General features: G+C 27.2%; 1 protein-coding gene and 1 long non-coding RNA gene across 6 annotated transcripts in view; one reads left to right on the top strand and one right to left on the bottom strand.

Moving 5' to 3' along the window:
• ko (Stork-head domain-containing protein knockout) overlaps positions 1-16,101 on the top strand; it is a 375,904-nt gene that overhangs the window by 111,700 nt on the left and 248,103 nt on the right. The gene's annotated exons all lie outside the window — the stretch shown is intronic.
• On the bottom strand, positions 420-16,064 carry LOC146532431 (uncharacterized). Of its 5 annotated transcripts, none has more exons than XR_014878625.1 (5): positions 15,742-16,064; positions 9,219-9,414; positions 7,953-8,953; positions 5,725-7,707; positions 420-5,397 (listed from the first exon to the last, which is right to left on the bottom strand). It is a non-coding gene; the product is annotated as an uncharacterized LOC146532431 (long non-coding RNA). The 5 variants fall into 5 exon arrangements; XR_014878626.1 differs by having other exon boundaries at positions 420-6,007; positions 6,153-7,707; XR_014878623.1 differs by having other exon boundaries at positions 420-7,707; positions 7,953-8,287; positions 8,812-8,953.

Raw genomic sequence — 16,101 nt, 5'->3', positions numbered from 1 at the left:
TAATCGGTTTCTTCGAGACATTATATAAGAGACACAACCCAACGTCGCGCTTGTATATTTCCCTAATCGGGCATCGAAGCCTCGATCAGTTTCGTCAAACCGTTCCATTACGGTAAGTATGAACACTAATATATTCCAAAATATATTATTTTCTTTATCGATGTAACTACTATCGACTATGTAATCAAATTAACTTGAAAGTACCTAGGCAAGTACCTAAATTATATCAACAGCTAGCCATGTTATTTAATCGTTAAAATATTCCAAAATAAAAACAAATTTATTGGCTATATAAAGTTACTTGGTGCAATATTTGCAATTCAGTATGGAACATTTATGGTAAAGGATAGGGTAATAAAACAACAGGGTGGTTAAAAAGCATTTTTTAATGTTTAGGGAAGATAAATGAAACGAATAAATAGGCAAAAACATTTTTTTATTAAAAAATTTGCCTGTTGAAATTGTAACATTTTCATTTATATTTTTATTTATAATTTGAAAAAAATCTACCACCGCTTCGGAAGGTGTTCTTCTGTGGAGAAGAAGCGGCGCAAGAAACTCCACAGGCATCACCTTTTTATTTGAATTTAATGCCAATTATATAATTTGTATAAATTATATTTCATATATTAACCTACCTATCTACCTAATTTGATAGATCAAATCTTCTTACCGTCTACATCTACCTACGTCATCGCCCGGTTTTTAATCATAATTTATATAATCCTGGAATAATATCAATTAATATCCTTAAAATTAAATATAAACTAAACACTATTTAAATCTTATCATAAACCTATGTGGCAAGTCATATAACTAAAGTATTTTACTCTTAACCTAGCCTATAATAATAGCATTTATTTACAACCTAACCCTACACCTAAAATATATTTACTATATGTTTAAAATAAAGCTATTATTATCCTAACCTAAATATTACAAAAAAAACTACGTAGGTACCTAGATTATAGAAAATACGTAGGTATTGTAAAAACAGTGGTTTATAGGTATATTGTGTTAAAAACACAGTGGTAACATAGGAAATGAGAAACTTGCATATATACAGCCTTTACAGCTCATACCCATAGTAAGAAAATTTGTTACTTCGATTTATAAATATAGTAATTTATATAAGGAAGAATACATTTACAGCACCTAACACTTATTAGGATTTTTTGTTTAAACGATTTTACAACATTTAAAATTATAACAAGTTGTGTTTAGTGTGTATAGTATTAGTAAGAGTATTCAAAATAATCGGAACTTACAATGAATCCTAAAAATAAATAAATCGATATATATATAATAAGTACATACCAATAAATCATAAGCCTTCAGATAATATTTGAAATATAAATGAGCAGTACATACGAAATAGCATTCTGCTTTCATCCGAATTCAAGTCGTTCTTGATATTTTGAAGTAATATTTTTTGACATTGGCTGGTAGCAACAATAAGTTTTCTCACTCTCTCTAGTAGTAAAACCTGATTTGCACATCTGGGTAGACGTATACGCACTTGATATTAAATACTTCATTCTGGATATAAGCACACCATGCCAAATTGATGATATTCCGACCTAGTTTCAGGCAAACACACTAAGACCACATAGTTATAGCCAAAGCGACAAACCCAAACATACACACCAATAGACAGTACAATATTCAAACGAAATATTAAATAATTATCAAATATATATATTGAAAAACAAAAAAAATACCTATTATGCAGTGTAGTTCTCTATGAAATAAGGTATCCCAATGGTTGACGGCACACGCACCATTTTCCAAAGTCATGACGATTCAAATGAGATAAATAATTTTGAATATAAAAATTAAAGGTATAGGTGAAACTTACAGAAATAGGCAAAATTGGTGATCATCGTTTCAAGTTTTACCAATGCATCGTGGGTATGCACTGGTACTAACTGTAAAATTAATATCCAAAAAAAAAAACAATCTCTATACCGATGTATCATAAGGTGAAGTGTACTGGATAGTCATGCGTGTATAATGTCTATTGTAGCCATAGGCTGAACAGTGGAGTCCTCTACCGCTTGTTACAAGCTCAATCAAGTATGGTGCATTTTTGCTGCTGACTTTCTTCGTGAATCTGCACATGTATTAACTGCAAGATATTCAAAGGGACACACAAAAAACTAAGTTACAACAAAAAATCATTTATTGTGATGAAATATAAAATAATTGCATGCTTTTATTTTTACAGACAACAATTATTTCTACAAGTAAGATTAAATGTTTTCGTACCAATTTAGAGGCAATTTATAAATTAATGAAGGTAGAAGAATAGCTGCAGAAACCATCAACTGTGAAGAGATCAAACAACACGAGGACAAGCAAATAATAATTGATAATATACTTAAAATCTAATTATTTACTTATAATACGATGGTTTGGTTTTATATATAGTTTTACCTGGTTTATGTTACGCCTATTTTCGCGGTCTGTTAATTTTTTTGTCATATCGTTATATCTATCAATTCACAAAGTAGAACTTTGTAACTGCAAAAAATCCGTTGATATACTGGTTGCTAAATACTATCCACTGGACTTCATTTAACGCATGAAACGACGCCAGCAACTGCAAAAATTACATTAGGACACGGAAAACTATTTACATGCCAAAAAACTTACCCTATTGCTAACGATTAATTATTATTTCTATATTTTCCCTTTCGGTATTATTATTATTACGAACGTTACTACTGCCATCTCTGGTAAGTCGAAAAATGTTAACTAAATATACCTTTTATAATTGTGCTTCAACCATTTGTATCCGCAACTTCACGACGCGACGAGATAAGGAGACGTGCAGGCGGTAACTGCAAAAACTACGTAAAGACACGGCAAAAGATTATGAACAAATTTGAAATTATCTAATTACCCCACCTGTACCTTTAGAATTAAACAACTGCCACGATTACCTTTTAGGTATTTAATTGAGTATATCTTTTATCTCATTAATAAACAGACAGTGTCCATCGACATCACCAGTCAGTCACTCGGTTAACTGCAAACTAAGATGCAAAAACACCTATACATACATACATACACATATATATATATATATTACTAAATGTTGATTATATTCTAATTAACCTAAGCGTATGCGTTACATATGCATTGTTTTAAATACATGCCATTTCTAAAAATTAATATACTGAAAACTTCATATGTATATTGCTTTGTAATTAATTAATTTACATAATTTATACCTGACTGGACAGAATTTACCTTAGATCAGCACCGGAACTTGCGCGGAATCTTTCAACTGTAATTTGATGAAAAATGCGTAGATTCGAAAAAACAGCAAAAATATATATATTTCGAATTTTTATTCAATATTTTTTTGTACACAAAAATAGATTATAATATATTAATACCGATATTATCGCACCCGGTTTTTGGAATACGTTCCATCTATAAGTGAAGACTAGACCCTGTGAACAGGTTAAAATCGAAGAATATAAGCAATTATGCTGCGATTGTCACACTGGACTCCGAACGCCGGGTAGAACTGCAATAAGATATAAAGACACGAAAAAAAGAACAGTTAAAATTTAAGTTCAATAAGTATTTTACACTACTTCTGTTAATATAGATATAATGAAAATGTAGTCAAATATTAACAAAATCAAAACGCAAAATTATTAGAAAAGAACACAAACAAAGAGCAGATTCTCCTAAAAACATATTCTTTAGTTCTATAATAAGAGCGTCAATAAATTTAGAAAGCTCTGTCTTTATGCCTGCGTCGTTTTCTTAACTTGTTTATCAGAACAAATAATATTTTAAAGAAATGGCTGAAACTAATAAATAAATACAGGAATAATTAATGAATAATAGATAGTAATTTAAAAACGTATATTACGAGATTTTCCAAATTTATATAAATGTTATGTTATAATAATATCTTTCGAACGTAACTTGTACTTAGAAATATATTTAAATACAAACTATATCACCATCCACTTCCACATGATAAACATAATACATATAATACATTTTGCTAATATCAACTATATTTGCCAATAAAAAACTAGAAAACTTTTCAAGACTCCACTTCACACCACGACACCAATAAACCACTACATACAATTCATAAATTAGTTAATTCGGTTTTTTATCTAGAAAAATAATTAAACATTGAAATTAATTATTATACACACCGTTACGGCATTCCTATTTAATTTTGTGTGTTAAATTTCACTAATTCACAATCACAGCAAGTAACTATTACATAATATTCCTATCACAAACAAATAAAACCAATAACACTATCCGACAGACAATAATTTAATGCAAAATATTAAATCAGGCAAATTTAAAATAATTTTACGATTTCCGTTCAGTTGTTAGAGCACTTCTACTTAAGCACTTAAAGCGTAAAATTGACTTGTCCCGAGCGAATAGCAAATTTACGCAAACGTATATCCTAATTATCTCCCAAAAGCATATTTGATGCTTGCCATGATATATGTTATCTATTGTACAACAAATGTGTATGTTAAGTAAAAATACAAATTATAAACTGATCAACAATACTTCACTAGTTCGGAAGTCGACAACACTCCACTAATACGGACAGAATTAGCCACAGCAATTAATTGTAAATAATTTCAAAGTGACATTCCATAAATCATCAAAGCCTCTATTAAAATAAAAAGCGTTTAGTACAATAAAGGGGATAAAGGTCTGTATATTACACAAACACCGATGAGTAGCGATAAAATGTATAAAAATTAAAAGCACATTTGTTGCAAAAGTCATGAAATACTTGCATTGCTTCTATCGTACCGTAGACAATGTGCTTTAAGAATAATAAAGTGATAAGAAAACTATCACACCAGCTAAACCTGCAGTTCTCCAACTTATAGAACCAATCCATCTAGCTCCATGCTCATTCATCATGTTAAAAAGTTAGCAACAATGGTGCACAAATTGAAATATCACAGAACATTTTGAATTCAAAATAAACTGTGTCTACTAAATTATAGTCGCTGAAATGCAAATAAAAGCATCTATTTTATGAGAGAAGACCTGGACAATGCAACACTGAAGCGAGGGGAAACAAAATGACACTTATTGGATTTATTAGCGTTTTGAGTCATTCACTCATGGTGTATTATCAAGGGAATACCAAAGAAATCATTTTTGTCATGATAAGCAGCAGTTAGGACGATTTTTCGAGCTAACAATTTCATTTGCAAAGAATCTAATTGGCATGAGTCAGTGAACATTGAAGCAGAGTTGGTGCAATTTGTTGTTTTCTTGTAGTTCAATGAATTCGATCTGTTGGTTTGAAGTACGTTAGTTCAAAGTGACATATTCATTAATCCTATTAGAGGTGATATTTTCTCAAACGATTTAGTTGATCTGAAAATAAAATATTGATTGGCCTACTACGTGCTTGGCTACAGATATAAACAATGGTAAGTTGAAGCGAATTTGATATCACAACAATCATTATTTGAATCAATAACTACTACATCAATTGAGAAGTGATTAAAATTGGAATTATATCTAAATGTATAGTAATTAAAATATATACGAAATATAATTTTTTGAGTAATAAATTGTTTTACAAAAAGCATATATTATTATACAAATGTTATGGATATATTACAAAAACCTTAATATGGGAAAACACCTGGGATTTTATTAACAAGATATAAATATAATATTTGTACATATTTTACGTACCGTATGCGTTTGCCGATGGTCAAATGATCCTAATAACTTTAAAAGGCGTAAAAAGCATCTAGTATAGTCAGTCGGCAGACAATATATGCTGTATAAAAATGCAAGCCTTTTCACACTTTATAGCAAATATTTTACCAAACTCGTGACCATGTCTAATACCGAATAACCCCATCTAGCCTCATGCTTGTTTAAAAAAAATGTTATCAATTGCCGATGCTTTAGACGGTTAGCCACCACATGTATCGCACATATATAAAAAAACCTATATCCATAGATATCTTGTCTGAAATAAATAATTATTTAACTTATATGAAGTAAGCGTTGTTAAGTTGATCTACGCATTCTGTGTATCCACATGAACAACACGATAAACTATCACGAGACGCTTTAAAACAATTTATTTACAAGCTTGCAAAACTAAAACAAACCTTCACTCATCAGAGGCATCCAAGTGCAATCTGTGCAAACCGTGAAACGTGATGACAATCCCTATTATGTAAATACTAAAATCCATGCTTTACCAGGTTTACCCATATATTCAATTCATAAGAAACGTAAATTATAATATATACTGTAAGTAAAAGTTAAAATTAATGTTATTCTGAAAAAAAATATTTAGTGTGTATAAAGATTTCTTGAATTGTGTAACACTTGCCTCACAGAATATAAAGCAAACATAAAATGATAGAGGTAAGTAATGTTAATAATTAACAAGTAATATTTAGGATTAAATTGTGTCAAAGCTTGATTCTTCTCTCTTCACTCACCTTTGATAATATTAATTGTTTACCTTTCATTATTTAAAAAAGAAAATAAGATCTTGAATATTGTAGTAATATAATATAAAAAAAATTTAAGCTTTTGTTTTCTGTTTTCTATTCCTTGTAGTGAAAAATTTCAACGAAATTTCTTTGTAATTAAAATTACATTTAAATCAATCCTTTTAATGTATTACTTTGTTTATAAAAATATCAAATTTTCTTTTTTCTGTTTCTAATTTCTTAAATATTAATAATCAATATTTTATATCAATACGTATAATTTTCTTCATTCTTCTGATATCTGTAATCTGTTTGTAAAATAATACGTAGATTTTCAAGCGTTTTACTATTGGAGATTTTTATTTTTTTACTATTTGTACTCTCAAGTTGTTTAATATCAAAATAAAATATTCAGTATTAAATTCAATTTTAATTGAAATTTGACTAGTAGTGGCCTGGAGGGTAAAGCTTACTGTTTGTGTTTAATAATTGCATTGGAACTTTTACATTCAGCGTGTAAATAGTACTGTACTATCTGATAAATATATAATTGTATTCCGAAATGTTAACGTATCAAATCTTCTTATCTTGTAACGATAATACTAAAACACTTGCACTAAAGATAAACTGGCACTGGCTCTCTATTCTATTAGTATTATTCTTCCTTTTCACGCATTTTCAAAATTATCAAAAAACGTTTAATAAAATATATATCCTCGGATTTAAACTTCTCTAGAAATCAATTTTCTTTGTGTAATATTTGCAAAATATGCTTGTAATAATATTTTGAAATGTAATTGCTGAGTATAATGTAAAATCGAATCCTCTTCTCTTTCCACATACATACTACAAATATATACAGTAGATAGATATCCAACCAAAATGAAAGAATTATTTCACCACAAAACACTCGAAACTCAAACTCGCGTAGATATCAAACATTATCAACAACCACTACACATATTTTTTTTGTAACAATACGAAATCCTATTCGAATTTTCATTTTGTTTTAATGAAGTGATTAAAAATTTCAACGTATTTTTTAAATACTTCATATTTTAAAATTCATGTCGTTCTTTGTGAATCATTTATTTCATTTCTCTTGTTTTTATTCTTAATTTTATATTAATGAAGTTTGTTTAAATTTTTTGGCATCTGACGTAGTTATAGAGTAAGTATATGGTTGAAATATTTCAAAAGTTTATGTAATAAATAGAAAGAGCTAAAAAGAAAAAAAGATTAGTTAAGTAGTTGCAAAAATAAAAAAAACTGTATTATTAATTTTTGTGTTTTATTTTAGTTGCATTCACAATATTGTAATTTTGTACATAATGATTTTTAGGGTCTTAACAAAATTTTAACAAATTATATTTTGTAAATATTACAATTTTCTGGATAATATTCTTCTTTACAATTAATTATTTTCACGTACATAAATCACCGATTACGAGTTTTAAACTCTTTTACCTTTAAAATTGTCTGAGCTCTGCCTGTAAAATATGCCCGGAGCAATGACTTTCGTTTAAAAGTCGACATCTTATCAGTTTTGTTTTTTTTATTTTCAACTGCTTATTGTGTTGTATACTTTGTCTTAACATTTAAAATCATAGTTAAGTTTTTATTATTTCTTTGTTAAATTTCCTCATCATATCGTATCTATCAGCATTGAATCATTTTTTAAATCCATATAATCCAAAATCCTTTTAATTTCATTTAATGTTTCATTTTGAGGTAAATTTAGAAACAAAATTGGAAGCATAAATCGTCTACTAACTAGCCTAATAGGTGTTAGGTTACTTTGCCTATAAAAAATATTAATATTAAATATGAAATTATGCTATCCTATAAACCTTAAGATTAACCTATACTATGTATGAGTCTTATAACATAACCTAACCTAGCCTATTGTTAGATCTATAGGAATACATCTATAAATAAAGTATTGTCAAATGCTGGATATCATAAAATATCTTAAATATTCATTCTAATTCTAGAATTTGGCTAGCCTAATGTAAACTTATATACTTCCGTCATCGTCCGGTTAACGCATTTTAAAGCAATAAATAAATGAAATTATTTTTGTGCCTAACTCGCATCTAATAATTCATGTACGATATCATAAATAGAATAAAAGTTACCTAGATATAAAAAAATAAATATAAATATAAATTAGTATTGATGAAATATATATACAATTTATGTAATATATAATATTCGTATATGTAATATGTAAACAACTAACTTCTTTCTTATTTATTTATATCTAAATACTAGTAAATCTTTAAAACAGAATACATAACAAAATTTGCTAGATTAATGAACTTACGAAATAGACCTGCTTTAATATCCAAAAAGCTTTAATAGCGAAGGAGCTTTAGTTTCCATACAAACTAATGATAATAACTAATAACTTTACGTAATTAGCTAACTGCCAACAAGCCTGCCAGAAGCTCCGACTCACTAAACATCTGAAAATCAATCGATGATAAACCATTACTGATATCAGTCCTTACATCTAACATTTTTACCTAATAATTCTAGGTGTTATTTTTACGAATAAAATTTGATACCTTAGTATGTAGTTTTAAATTATATTATAAGTATATATTATAAAAAGTGGCACGTCCCAAACTAACGAGTAGTTTATAGATGAACGCGTATATCAAAATTTTCATAAGTCATTTAAATTTTAACTAATATAATAGAAACAAACAATTCTTAATTAATTAATACCTGAGCAACTGTTACTAGAAAGATCCCTAATCGGGGACGTTTCTACTGGAGACCGGCTATCCTGAACGTACCAGCGCAAACCATTCGATTCGACAAGCATTATTCGTGATGCTAATTGTATTGGAGTCTGTCTGTCTATTGTAACGTACGTATCGACGTATGACCTGCCACCGATGTTCGATGAGTTTAACCGACTCTGCAGAACAAGCGTTGACATTTTTAATCAAGATAGATTAGATATACATTAAGAAGATAGATTACATATACATTTCCTGAAATATAAGTCATTTCGTATTAACAAAGTGCAAATAAATGTTTAATTTATACTAGTGATAATTTATATTAATGATGTACATACTTTATCAAGTATTGTTATAATGTTTTAAATTCGTATGTTTTAATAGATATTGCATAACGTTGTGAGTGGCCGTAAATAGAACTCGTATATATAATAACCTAGTCTTTTCAGAAAAATGTTATTAAAAAAGACGTACGCGTATGTATGCATTCGGAGAATTCTCTAAAATAAATAAGTAGTTGGAAAAATTCAACTGTATTGGATTTTTGTTATTTTCATAATGTTCTATATGATATTGTTAGAAACCAGAAGTGAAATATATTTAAAAAAAACGACACAAAGAAGCACAAAACACCTGTTAACACATCAGAAGTAGATGGTAGTTACAACTTATTATCCACGGTCTTTAAATGAGGTGGAGCATGGAGCAGCGCCTGAGACTTGCAACCACAGGTGTAGGCTACAGCCCAGTGTGATTATAAATAGGTGCTAACCACATTTATAATTAAAATAACAAATAAATAATTGTCCAAATAATTGAGTCCGCCAACAATATGATAACAAGTTTTTCGTGGCTTAATCATTGTACCTAATGTTAGACAAAAATCTTACATAAAATTTCTTTAAAAATATTTATATGTAAGTAGATTTTAAATACTTAATAACCAAGTAGCTTTAATATAACTTCCTAATTCTTTAATTAAAAAAGCCTATTTATTTTTATTTATGTTAATTAATAATAAATAGCAATTTTATTGTTTTCAGTATATAATAATGTAAATATTAAATTTCTTTTGATATCTCTCATCTCTTTTGCCAGAAGAAATAATATGTTGACTTCAATAATTTTATTTTTAAAGATTTATTGTTTACATATAACTTTATTTTAATTGAAATGCGTCCAGTAGTCGTTTGGACGCTTGAAAACTTATTTGGGATTTGCAATGAATCATAGCATACATTCCGTTTGTAAACAGTTACTTATTTCCAAAATGTATGACCACTATACAAACCAATCGGGGTTTATTTATTGTGTACCTATTTGTCTATTCATATTAAAATTATAATCGATTGATGTCTTTTCATGGAAGATATATGAGAAAATCTACATTGGTGGCGTTTATCAATGTAATAGAACCTAAAACAATGATTTTTTAAATTTTTGTTCTTTGGCTGTGCGTTTGTTCAGCCTAATCTAATTAAATAATCGATAACATACTTAAGCGCGACTTTCACTATTGTAGGTATTTTGGCAAACTTCCCTTTACTTTTATTTTTTATTTTATTTCAATCGGTTCATAAATAAGAAGTAAAAAGAGTTATTTAAGTTATTAGAACATGAAAGTAAATTAGAAAATTAAATTAAATAAAAGTGAAAAGTAAATAATTACATAGATCTGCTGGGCGATTTTTACTTTGCTTATGCACTCTCTTCAGATAGAAGTTCTTTAAAAATTAGATTAGCTGTAATTTTTAATATCTAAATACATCATTAATATACTATATATAGATATAATAATAGTTTCTTAAATTCTGATATTGATTCTTATTTAAAACCATAATTAAGAAAATCATATTAATACGCGTATTTTTCTTCTAATACCTGTAATCACAATGATTGCTAGAACAAAATAAAACGATTTCTAGTGTATTTTACTATTTTATTTTATCTTTTACTGTTAAGTTCTTTAATATCCGAATTGAACATATCAGTTGTCAATTACTTTTAATTCTAATTGAAAATTGGCTCAGCCCATTGTTCAAAAGCAAGTACATAGAAACTTATATATATTTAACTTATATATTCACCGTGTTATATTCTATAGGATAGGTTTACAGGCTAGTTTTCAACCACAAATTTTGTATTTATTGAACCTAAAAGTAGTAAAAATTCAAGCTTTTGTAAATTATGCTAACTGAAGGCTAATTATGTTAACATTTATGCTTACGTAATTTTATTTACTTGTAGCAGAAACATGTGACGTCACCTTTATATTTGTACCTGTTGTGTATGAAAAGCCAGTTGTTTGCATTTATAGTCAAGGTTGTCTCATTTTGGTATTTATTCTTTTATTATATAAATGATAAAACCAACGATAAAATAAATGTATGCAATTAAATTGTTAATAAGGAAGAATTAACATATCGTTATTTAAATTTGTTCATAAATTATATGTTATGACGCTTTAAATTTAAAATAATCTCTTTAAAATATGTAATAAGTTTAAAATATGATAAGTGTAAAATTTTTGGAACCTGATCCTATACATTATTATTATAATTGTCAAATTTATTGTAATCATTTTTATTCTTATGCTACGAGGACGACAGACATTAACGTCTTAACGTCTAAAAACGAAAATCTTCGTTACTGAAAATATTTATACAGGAATAATTTTTAAAGACTTTAATATAAAAATAATATAATCACTGCAATTAATATAAAAATTAATCAAGTGTTAAAAAAGAAATGTACCTACACCCATTTTATTTTTTAAAACATACTCCTATTTTTAGACCATAGACTCTTTCTACCATATAGTAGTAGTGTAATTTAAAACAATTCCCATTTATCATATATTTTCATTGTATAAAATCATCAAACATTTTAGTTTTTTCATCTGCTCCATATTTTCATTTATACATCATATCGTACACTATTGCAATTTACTTATACTTTTGGTGTCTTTTTATACAAAATCTATGTTTGTCTAAAATGCAATTACAAAACTATCAATTTACATCTGCACAATCATGGCAGGTTTAATTATTCTTAATATTCCTTCACTTGCAGAAAAGTTGATAATTATTAACTTCGTTATAAAACGTATATAAATAATTATTGTATTTTTCTATATAAATAATGTATTTATATCTTTTTATACGTACAACTTAATTAAACAATACAATACCCTTAGTTTTATATTTGTTGTTATACTTAAAACCATTTTTGGAACTGTCCTGCAAATCTATCTACTAGTAGTACCAAAGACACTCGTTATCTTATAAATACCAAAGAAAATATCGACTAACCTGCGTACTCAAATTAGTATTTTAAAGTCTGCATAATGACCGCTATATATAATCATATATTTCAATAATCATTAATTTCATCCTTGTTTGATATTTCAATCAAAATATAAAAAAATACATTCATATAATAAGTATATTATGTAACGATTTTATAACAAACAAACGTATAGTTATTTAATTACTACATTATCTTTTAGGGATCTTTTTTAGGAATTTAAATATTTTCCCAAATTGAAAATTAATCTCTTTTCTCGTAATTAAGATTGTTTTATAACAAAGTCATTTGTTTTTAGTAGTACTAATTAATTTTATAATAGTTTTAAAGTTGTATATTATATATGTATTCTTTTTTACTTTACATATTTCTGTCCGATTCCTGTTTTCTACAGTAGTTTATTCTTTACTATACCACCTACGTCTTTCACTATAATTTGTCATCTATTCTATTCATTAATAAGTATATAAAAGCTTACTTATTACTTTACTTAGCCTTACTTATTTGTCTATTAATGAATTCCTGTATCTATCTGATCTATCTTTTTTTTTCATTTCCATAATAAACTGTATGCAACAGAAGCAATATTGTATTTTGATTATTTTGCTGAACCTGCATTTAGCAATGCTAATAAGCAAGCAAGGTAACAACCTTATAACCATATTTGTTTTCTTAGTTTATTAAAATAAAAGATTTAGGATTAAAATTATTTTATTTCATCATTAATTCATTTTGGTTCATGCTCTCTTGTATTTCTCCAAAATTTAGAATGTTATTATTAATTTAACAAATATTAAATCCCTAAGCCTAATTAAATCTTAATCATTTTTTTGGTTTCTTAGCGTTTACTAACAACTATTAATTTACTACTAATCTACTAATAGATATTAGTGATAATCCAAAACATTTTTTTAGTAATAATAAAAAAAAAAGTATGAAAAGATCGCATAACGTATCAGAACAACGAAATATTTATTATGGGATAATTGTGATTTCACAATAAATCATGATAAATTGTTATCATTGTGTTACATTATTAATAATCACAATGTTTTCTTTTAGAATAAAAAAGTAATTATGTTTTGCTGATTTGATAGTTATAACAAAAATACAAATATATATACAAATGACGTATTCTATATTGACGTCGTTGACGACTTGTTTCGTCATTTGTTGTAGTCTTTTAACGTCTTTCTTTGAGTTTTCCTTTTTTTTTTATTTTCTTTATGCAAATTAATAAATATATAAATATTTTTATGGTAACGTTTTGTTATATGTGTTTTTTTTTACTTCTTATATTTCTTTCTAATTCCCGTTTTCGACAGTAGTTTATTCATTACTATACCGTCTACGTTTTTCACAATAATTTGTCATCTATTCTATACACCAATAAACACACAAACAAGATTCTACTATTCATGAATTATCATTATCTCTATCCTGCATTTTTTTTTCGTCTCCATATTTAAACTGCACGCCACAGAATATATGTATATAACGCAATTATTAATGCTATTATTTCGTATAAACATATTTATTTCCTTTATTTAGTAACAGATTTGGGAATCTTTTTTTTAAATTTAGGCTATAGTGCTTTTCACAACAATCTTTCTAATCGTTAAAGAGCTGATCATCAAGGCATTAATTCGTTTTGGTTCAAGCTGCCTCCTGTACTATTCAAAAATATTAAACGCTATTAAATAAGATCATTATAAATAGTTTATACCCCACATAGGTACTGCTTGGGAGGGCTTTAGCTCTCTCTGTACAAGCTAATCTAAATTTGATTTCCATTATCCTTTATGTGTTTAAGTGTGTTATTACGTACTAAAGAAAATATATGAGAAATGCTTATTGCTTATGATTTCAAGAACAATAATAATAATAATCTTGAAACTCAAATCTTAACACTTATAACAGTAGTACACGGTTTTGTTTTATTATCAGTATTTTTGCAAATAATACATTTTCGAACGTTTAAAGTACCAATATATTTGGTAGTAATATCATAATCCTTAAACGTTTTGTAGTTTTTTTTTTGAGGTTCTTTTTTCAATTGAGTTGATTTCTTGGATAGCTATAATCAATTATTTACGTCACATAATTTTATTACAAATATTTATTTTACCTTTTCTACTATAAAAAGTAATATTTCCAATAAATAATGAATCTCTTCAAATCTATTATTGAAAATAGTTAGAACTGAAGTATCTATTTGTTTTCGACTATCGTCAAATAACGGCTTCGCATATTTAGTATTTTATAGGGAAATTAAATTCTTACATTTTTTCTTTATATGTTACATTTATATAAACTATAATAATATATTTTCCTTTAAAATTACTTCGCTTATCACAATTTTATCTAAATAATAATTCTTTTCATTATTAATTACATCCATTAAGAATTTTTAATGTGTTATTTTATTTGTTGCTTATTTTGTTTTAGTTTAAAGTAATTTAAAACCAATTAAGTTTTCTACAAAAGCAGTCAACATAGTAATCAAATAAGTACAGCATAAATTACGCATCCTCATATGCTATATTTTATGCAGAGTTAAGAACAATATTGTAATATCTATTGAATTGGATGAGAAAAATATTTAAGCAATAATTTTCTGGTTAAGATTAAAGTTAAAATGATATCCACCTCTAAATCCTACAAAAGCTCAACTTTACCTAGTTGTAATAAAATCTTTCGTTATGATTTCAAGCTGTAAAGTCTTCAATAAAGAACTGTAACAGGATTTTTTGTCCTGAATTGAGCGATGACTCTTGTAAATTATATTATATTTTTGATGATTTCTTTTAAGACCGTTATGGTATAATGCCTACTACATTTTTTTAAAAAATTCTTAAACATATGGAGAAATTATCAAAACTGTAATAATTTGTTTCAGAGAGGAGGTTGATATGAATTTCCCATCCAAAAGTCTAATGACTAATCTAACTGGTAAATAAGGATAACAATTCCACAATCCCTTACATTGAAAAGAGTTGCTATCTCTTTAAGAAGTTATTATTTTACGTTTACTTTGAAATATTTGCTTTTAATTTATCTGTTAACACTTGAAAAATTGCAATTATTTATTCAAGGTCATATTACAACGCAATAACACTACTTCAATGAGTATATTCAATATTAATTTAGTGGTAACTATCTGTGGTACCTAAAAAATGGAATCAAATAGTACCCACCTTATGTTTTATCCTTGGTATTTCTCTTGAATTGATTTTCAGGTCAATTAAGGATCTACGCGTCAACCGGGCGATGACTCTGCCATTTTAGATTCTAACGGAACTTGCCACTTCTCTTAATAAACTCCAATTCCCCAGACATATTATAAATATGTAATATAAGCTAAATACTACATTAAAATAAGTAAATAGCCTCAGCCTAAACCTAAATTATAAATATCCTAAAATACATATCGTTATATCCGACCCTCAACACTACACTATAGGAAAAGGTATCGTGGCGAACGGCTGGGAACAAGGCTTTTATAGTAATCATTTGATACGCCCCAGCAGCTACAATCCGTACAAATGAAAGAGTCC

Source organism: Heliconius melpomene, chromosome 13, assembly GCF_056956725.1.
Source record: "Heliconius melpomene rosina isolate 202511_hmr_F chromosome 13, ASM5695672v1, whole genome shotgun sequence".
Classification (NCBI taxonomy): Eukaryota; Metazoa; Arthropoda; class Insecta; order Lepidoptera; family Nymphalidae; genus Heliconius; species Heliconius melpomene.
Note: the sequence above shows the minus strand (reverse complement) of the source record. Positions and strands in the feature narration are given on the sequence as shown.